General features: G+C 46.6%; 1 non-coding gene across 1 annotated transcript; it reads left to right on the top strand.

The window, feature by feature from the left end:
* Positions 1-4,336: 4,336 nt before the first annotated feature.
* Trnak-cuu (transfer RNA lysine (anticodon CUU)) lies at positions 4,337-4,409 on the top strand. The gene has a single exon. It is a non-coding gene; the product is annotated as a tRNA-Lys (tRNA).
* The last annotated feature ends 1,467 nt before the right edge of the window (positions 4,410-5,876 follow it).

The raw sequence follows: 5,876 nt of genomic DNA, 5'->3' as shown, positions 1-5,876 counted from the left end.
GAAACGCTGTCTCTGGCAACGGACAACAAACAAAGCGGTTGCTTGCAGTAGGCTTATTTGAGGGCCCTGCTCTCTCTTGCAGGGACGAGTGTAGTCGCGTGTTATTTTCCATAATTCGCTAGCTTTCTTTATCAGCCGGAAAAAAGAGCACGCAATTTGTACGTTGTTGAAATTAGCGCAGTTAGTGTGGCTGCGCCATGGCTGCGATCGGCGCTGACTAACAATCCTAGGTTTAATACACATATATACCCTATAAAGTGGACGGGGGATGACTGCCGCCGTAGCTCAGTGGTAGAGCATCGGACGCGTTATTCGAAGGTCGCAGGTTTGGGGTGGCAAGTTATTATTTCGTCCACTTTACTTTCGTCACATTTATTTCCCAATTATTACAAGCAACATCTCCTATGCTTTCCTTCGCATTATTGTCTGGTAGTTCTCCTTAATATTGTGTCTAACAAAGAAAAACGAGCCCTTAAAAGCCATCTTCTTTCATATATATATATATTTATACACGCAGAATGCATGTGTGCGACTTGTTTACGACTGTTAGCCACATGACTAGAGCACCTCCATAACACAAAGGCGTGACCTTCGTCATACTTTTGCTTTAAAGGGACCCTGAAACGGTTTGGACAACTTTGTATAAACGCTTTGAGCCGTTAAAGCCAGTTCTAAGAGCCTGTTGCAGTCTAACTTAAGCTCTCTGCGTCGATTGTTAATATGTTACAAGACTTTCAACATGGGGATCGCTACAGCTCAGAGCGGTTCAACCAAACGAGGTTTCAACCTCCCGCTTCCTCATTCCGTAGCATTGTTCCTCCTTACGCTGCACCGGCGACCGATGTGATTGGATACGTCCACTCCACGTCACTGAACCTGCGACGGGACGCGAGTGTCGTCTGAATGTATTGCAATGTGCTCCATATTGACGTGAGCTGCGCGAGAGTGTTTATCTCGAGGTTTCTTTTCTCGGATACCATGAATTGCCGTAGCGCTCTTCTGTGCCACAAATCTCGCAATTGGTGACTTGTAAAGCTGCGACATCGTGTAAGACTTGTAAGGCGTCTGGCGAGCCGAGTCGCTTCAGCTCGTCGCTGCAGTGTGCTTCGGGCTCTGGCTTTCGATCAATGCCAGAATGTACGCGTCTGCGGCTGTAGCTTCACCCTTGAAGACAACCACATTGCCCGAATTCATGCTTAACAAAGATCGTTCTAAAATACTCTTTTTTTGTTTTTGCGCACACCTTTGCAGATTGTCACTAAAGAGCAGAATAAAATAACGTTTACTAGGATTGACAATTGTGCTTGTTGGTATGGATTGATAATTACGAAACGGGGCCACGAAGTAAGGCAAACTCAGGTGTTTACAGTGTTCCTCCGTGAGTTCGTCTTACTTCGGGGCGCCGTATGGTAATTACAAAAATAAGATAAGAAAAACTGATAGTGCGGCGGCCCTGGCGGAGCATAGCTCAGCCAAACCGTGCGCTTCGTCTCCTTGATTGAACAGTCTACAGCACCCCCCTCCCTAAAAAAATACGAAGCTGTGGCAGCCATTTTGTGGGCAATATTAAGACCAATCAAGAGGAGCACACAGCCTGGTTACTGAAGATTTCTTTTTAATTTTTATTTTCTTTACATGAAGACTGGCACAGCTGGCTCGCGTCTTTATTACGGCCGCTGGGACGGTGGCTTAGACGCTCTAGCGAATCTTTCCATTCCACTGAATGTGCACCGCTTACTTTTCCTGCTGAATGCACAAAGCTACTTCTAACGATACAAGTTAGCCTCTTGTTTTCTTTTTTTTTTTCAGCATGGCTATATTTGAGCTTTTCAGGTAATCCTTCCTTACGTTCTAGAAGACTTGATGCTTTCAGGTAGTATGCGAGGGATTATTGGTCAGCTTCCAGCTCGTAATAAGTTCACGTGTTACGTGACGCCAGCAGGCAGAAAAAAGAGTGGTCCACACTCGCCGTCATAGCTACTGGCGGCGCTGACTGACACTCCCACGTTTATATGGTTTGGTTTGGTTTGGTTTGGTTTGGCTTATAAAATGGACGGAGGGATGGCCGCCGCGGAAGCTCAGTTGGTAGAGCATCGGACGCGTTATTCGAAGGTCGCAGGTTCGGTCCCTGCCCGCGGCAAGTTATCTTTTCGTCCACTTTTCTTCCTTCAACATTTACCTTACATATACTTCTAATAACATCCCCTATACCTTCCTTGGCATTATTGTGTGTTAGTGCTTATTAGTATTGTGTATAACAAAGAAAAACGAGCCCTTGAGAATTCCGCTTCTTTCCTTCATTCATAACGAGGGTCTCGTTCTGGCAGACTTGATGCTTTCAGTTAGTATGCGAGGGATTATTGGTCAGCTGCCAGCTTGTAATACGTTCACGTGCTACGTGATGCCAACAGGCAGAAAAAAGAGTGTTCCACACTCGCCGTCATGGCTACTGGCGGCGCTGACTGACACTCCCACGTTTATATCTACATATATACCCTATAAAGTGGACGGAGGGATGGCCCCCGCGGTAGCTCAGTTGGTAGAGCATCGGATGCGTTATTCGAAGGTCGCAGGTTCGGTCCCTGCCCGCGGCAAGTTATCTTTTCGTCCACTTTTCTTCCTTCAAAATTTACCTTAGATTTACTTCTAATAACATCCCCTATACCTTCCTTGGCATTATTGTGTGTTAGTGCTTATTAGTATTGTGTATAACAAGGAAAAACGAGCCCTTGAGAATTCCGCTTCTTTCCTTCATTCATAACGAGGGTCTCGTTCTGGCAGACTTGATGCTTTCAGTAAGTATGCGAGGGATTATTGGTCAGCTGCCAGCTTGTAATACGTTCACGTGCTACGTGATGCCAACAGGCAGAAAAAAGAGTGTTCCACACTCGCCGTCATGGCTACTGGCGGCTCTGACTGACACTCCCACGTTTATATCTACATATATACCCTATAAAATGGACGGAGGGATGGCCGCCGCGGAAGCTCAGTTGGTAGAGCATCGGATGCGTTATTCGAAGGTCGCAGGTTCGGTCCCTGCCCGCGGCAAGTTATCTTTTCGTCCACTTTTCTTCCTTCAAAATTTACCTTAGATTTACTTCTAATAACATCCCCTATACCTTCCTTGGCATTATTGTGTGTTAGTGCTTATTAGTATTGTGTATAACAAGGAAAAACGAGCCCTTGAGAATTCCGCTTCTTTCCTTCATTCATAACGAGGGTCTCGTTCTGGCAGACTTGATGCTTTCAGTTAGTATGCGAGGGATTATTGGTCAGCTGCCAGCTTGTAATACGTTCACGTGCTACGTGATGCCAACAGGCAGAAAAAAGAGTGTTCCACACTCGCCGTCATGGCTACTGGCGGCTCTGACTGACACTCCCACGTTTATATCTACATATATACCCTATAAAGTGGACGGAGGGATGGCCGCCGCGGAAGCTCAGTTGGTAGAGCATCGGACGCGTTATTCGAAGGTCGCAGGTTCGGTCCCTGCCCGCGGCAAGTTATCTTTTCGTCCACTTTTCTTCCTTCAACATTTACCTTACATATACTTCTAATAACATCCCCTATACCTTCCTTGGCATTATTGTGTGTTAGTGCTTATTAGTATTGTGTATAACAAAGAAAAACGAGCCCTTGAGAATTCCGCTTCTTTCCTTCATTCATAACGAGGGTCTCGTTCTGGCAGACTTGATGCTTTCAGTTAGTATGCGAGGGATTATTGGTCAGCTGCCAGCTTGTAATACGTTCACGTGCTACGTGACGCCAGCAGGCAGAAAAAAGAGTGTTGCACACTCGCCGTCATGGCTACTGGCGGCGCTGACTGACACTCCCACGTTTATATCTACATATATACCCTATAAAGTGGACGGAGGGATGGCCCCCGCGGTAGCTCAGTTGGTAGAGCATCGGGCGCGTTATTCGAAGGTCGCAGGTTCGGTCCCTGCCCGCGGCAAGCTATCTTTTCGTCCACACTTCTTTCTTCACAGTTACCTTACATTTATTACTAAAAACATCCCCTATTCTCTCCTTGGCATTATTGTGTGTTAGTGCTTATTAGTATTGTGTATAACAAAGAAAAACGAGCCCTTGAGAATTCCGCTTCTTTCCTTCATTCATAACGAGGGTCTCGTTCTGGCAGACTTGATGCTTTCAGTTAGTATGCGAGGGATTATTGGTCAGCTGCCAGCTTGTAATACGTTCACGTGCTACGTGACGCCAGCAGGCAGAAAAAAGAGTGTTGCACACTCGCCGTCATGGCTACTGGCGGCGCTGACTGACACTCCCACGTTTATATCTACATATATACCCTATAAAGTGGACGGAGGGATGGCCCCCGCGGTAGCTCAGTTGGTAGAGCATCGGACGCTTTATTCGAAGGTCGCAGGTTCGGTCCCTGCCCGCGGCAAGTTATCTTTTCGTCCACTTTTCTTTCTTCAACATTTACCTTACATTTACTTCTAATAACATCCCCTATACTTTCCTTGGCATTATTGTCTGTTCGTGCTTATTAATATTGTGTATAACAAAGAAAAACGAGCCCTTAAGATTTCCGCTTCTTTTCTTCCTTACATTCGGCATACATGGATGACTTTGGATGACTGGCAAGCGACGCGGCGTGCTTGCACTTGCCGGCTATATGTCTGCTCTTCACTTGTACGTCGCGTTAGGGAGGCATTTTGTTCCAGAGAGCTTCCATATACGATAAAGTGTAACATGTCAAGGGAATAAAACCTGTTCGAAACTTTGACCGTTTTTCGACGGGACGTTTATGCGCGTTCCGTAGACGCACCGGACTCGGGAATCTTGGAACCGTGCGCTGAGTTACTTCTTTAACATTGTGGATGTAGCGCGTTCTTTAAAGTAGCCTGACTGAATCATTCCAGCCTTGAATGACTTCCATTGAAGGCGTCGACAATCTGAAAACCAGCGAGCCATTGCAGCGGGAAGCGTGCTGACGGTGTGTGCTCACTTACACCGTACGAACCGTAGACGGGGTGAATGTTATCAACCCAGTGACGCGGAAGTGGCCGCGGTGGCGCTGAACCCCGCCGCGCTGGACGCGCTGCCTTTCTAAGCGCAGTGTGTCTGTACAAAGCATTCCTTAATTTGTTTGTGCGAATGATTTCAATATGCTGTAGTCTAAACCCTGACAAACTTTGAAGAACCGTTTCGCGGACCAATTAAGTACATTGCGCGTACGTAGTTAACTCGAAATCTGTACACATTCATCAGAAACGATTATCAAGGGCTATGTTTGTGCGTACGGCATGCACCAGAATCGATAACAGAACTGTAAAGCGCACCGTGATCGCTGTGTTGGTCATCCTAAGTGAAAATCACCTTTCCTGAAATTTTTGTGGCGCTCTTTGGCCTTCGAATGTGCCTTGCGCCAATAAACTCCACAATTATTATTTCATCTGAAATCACGGTTGCAAATTGCCCGAAAAAGAGAAAATACCCTGCACGGAACATCACCAGAATTGAACTTCACCTTTCCTTAAATTCCCCGAAAAAGAGAAAATATCCTGCACGGGACATCACCAAAATTGAAGCCCCGCCACGGTGGTCTAGTGGTTATGGCGCTCGACTGCTGACCCGAAAGTCGCGGGATCGAATCCCGGCCGCGGCGGCTGCATTTTCAATCGAGGTGAAAATGTTTGAGGCCCGTGTGCTAAGATTTAGGTGCACGTTAAAGAACCCCAGGTGGTCGAAATTTCCGGAGCCCTCCACTACGGCGTCTCTCATAATCATATGGTGGTTTTGGGACGTTAAACCCCAGGTATTATTATCACCAAAATTTAACTTCACCTTTCCTGAAATTTGTGTGGCGCTCTATGGCCATCGAATGACCCTTGCGCCAATAAACACCACA

This window comes from Rhipicephalus sanguineus, chromosome 9, assembly GCF_013339695.2.
Source record: "Rhipicephalus sanguineus isolate Rsan-2018 chromosome 9, BIME_Rsan_1.4, whole genome shotgun sequence".
NCBI lineage: Eukaryota > Metazoa > Arthropoda > Arachnida > Ixodida > Ixodidae > Rhipicephalus > Rhipicephalus sanguineus.
This window is presented reverse-complemented; position numbering and strand designations above follow the sequence as displayed.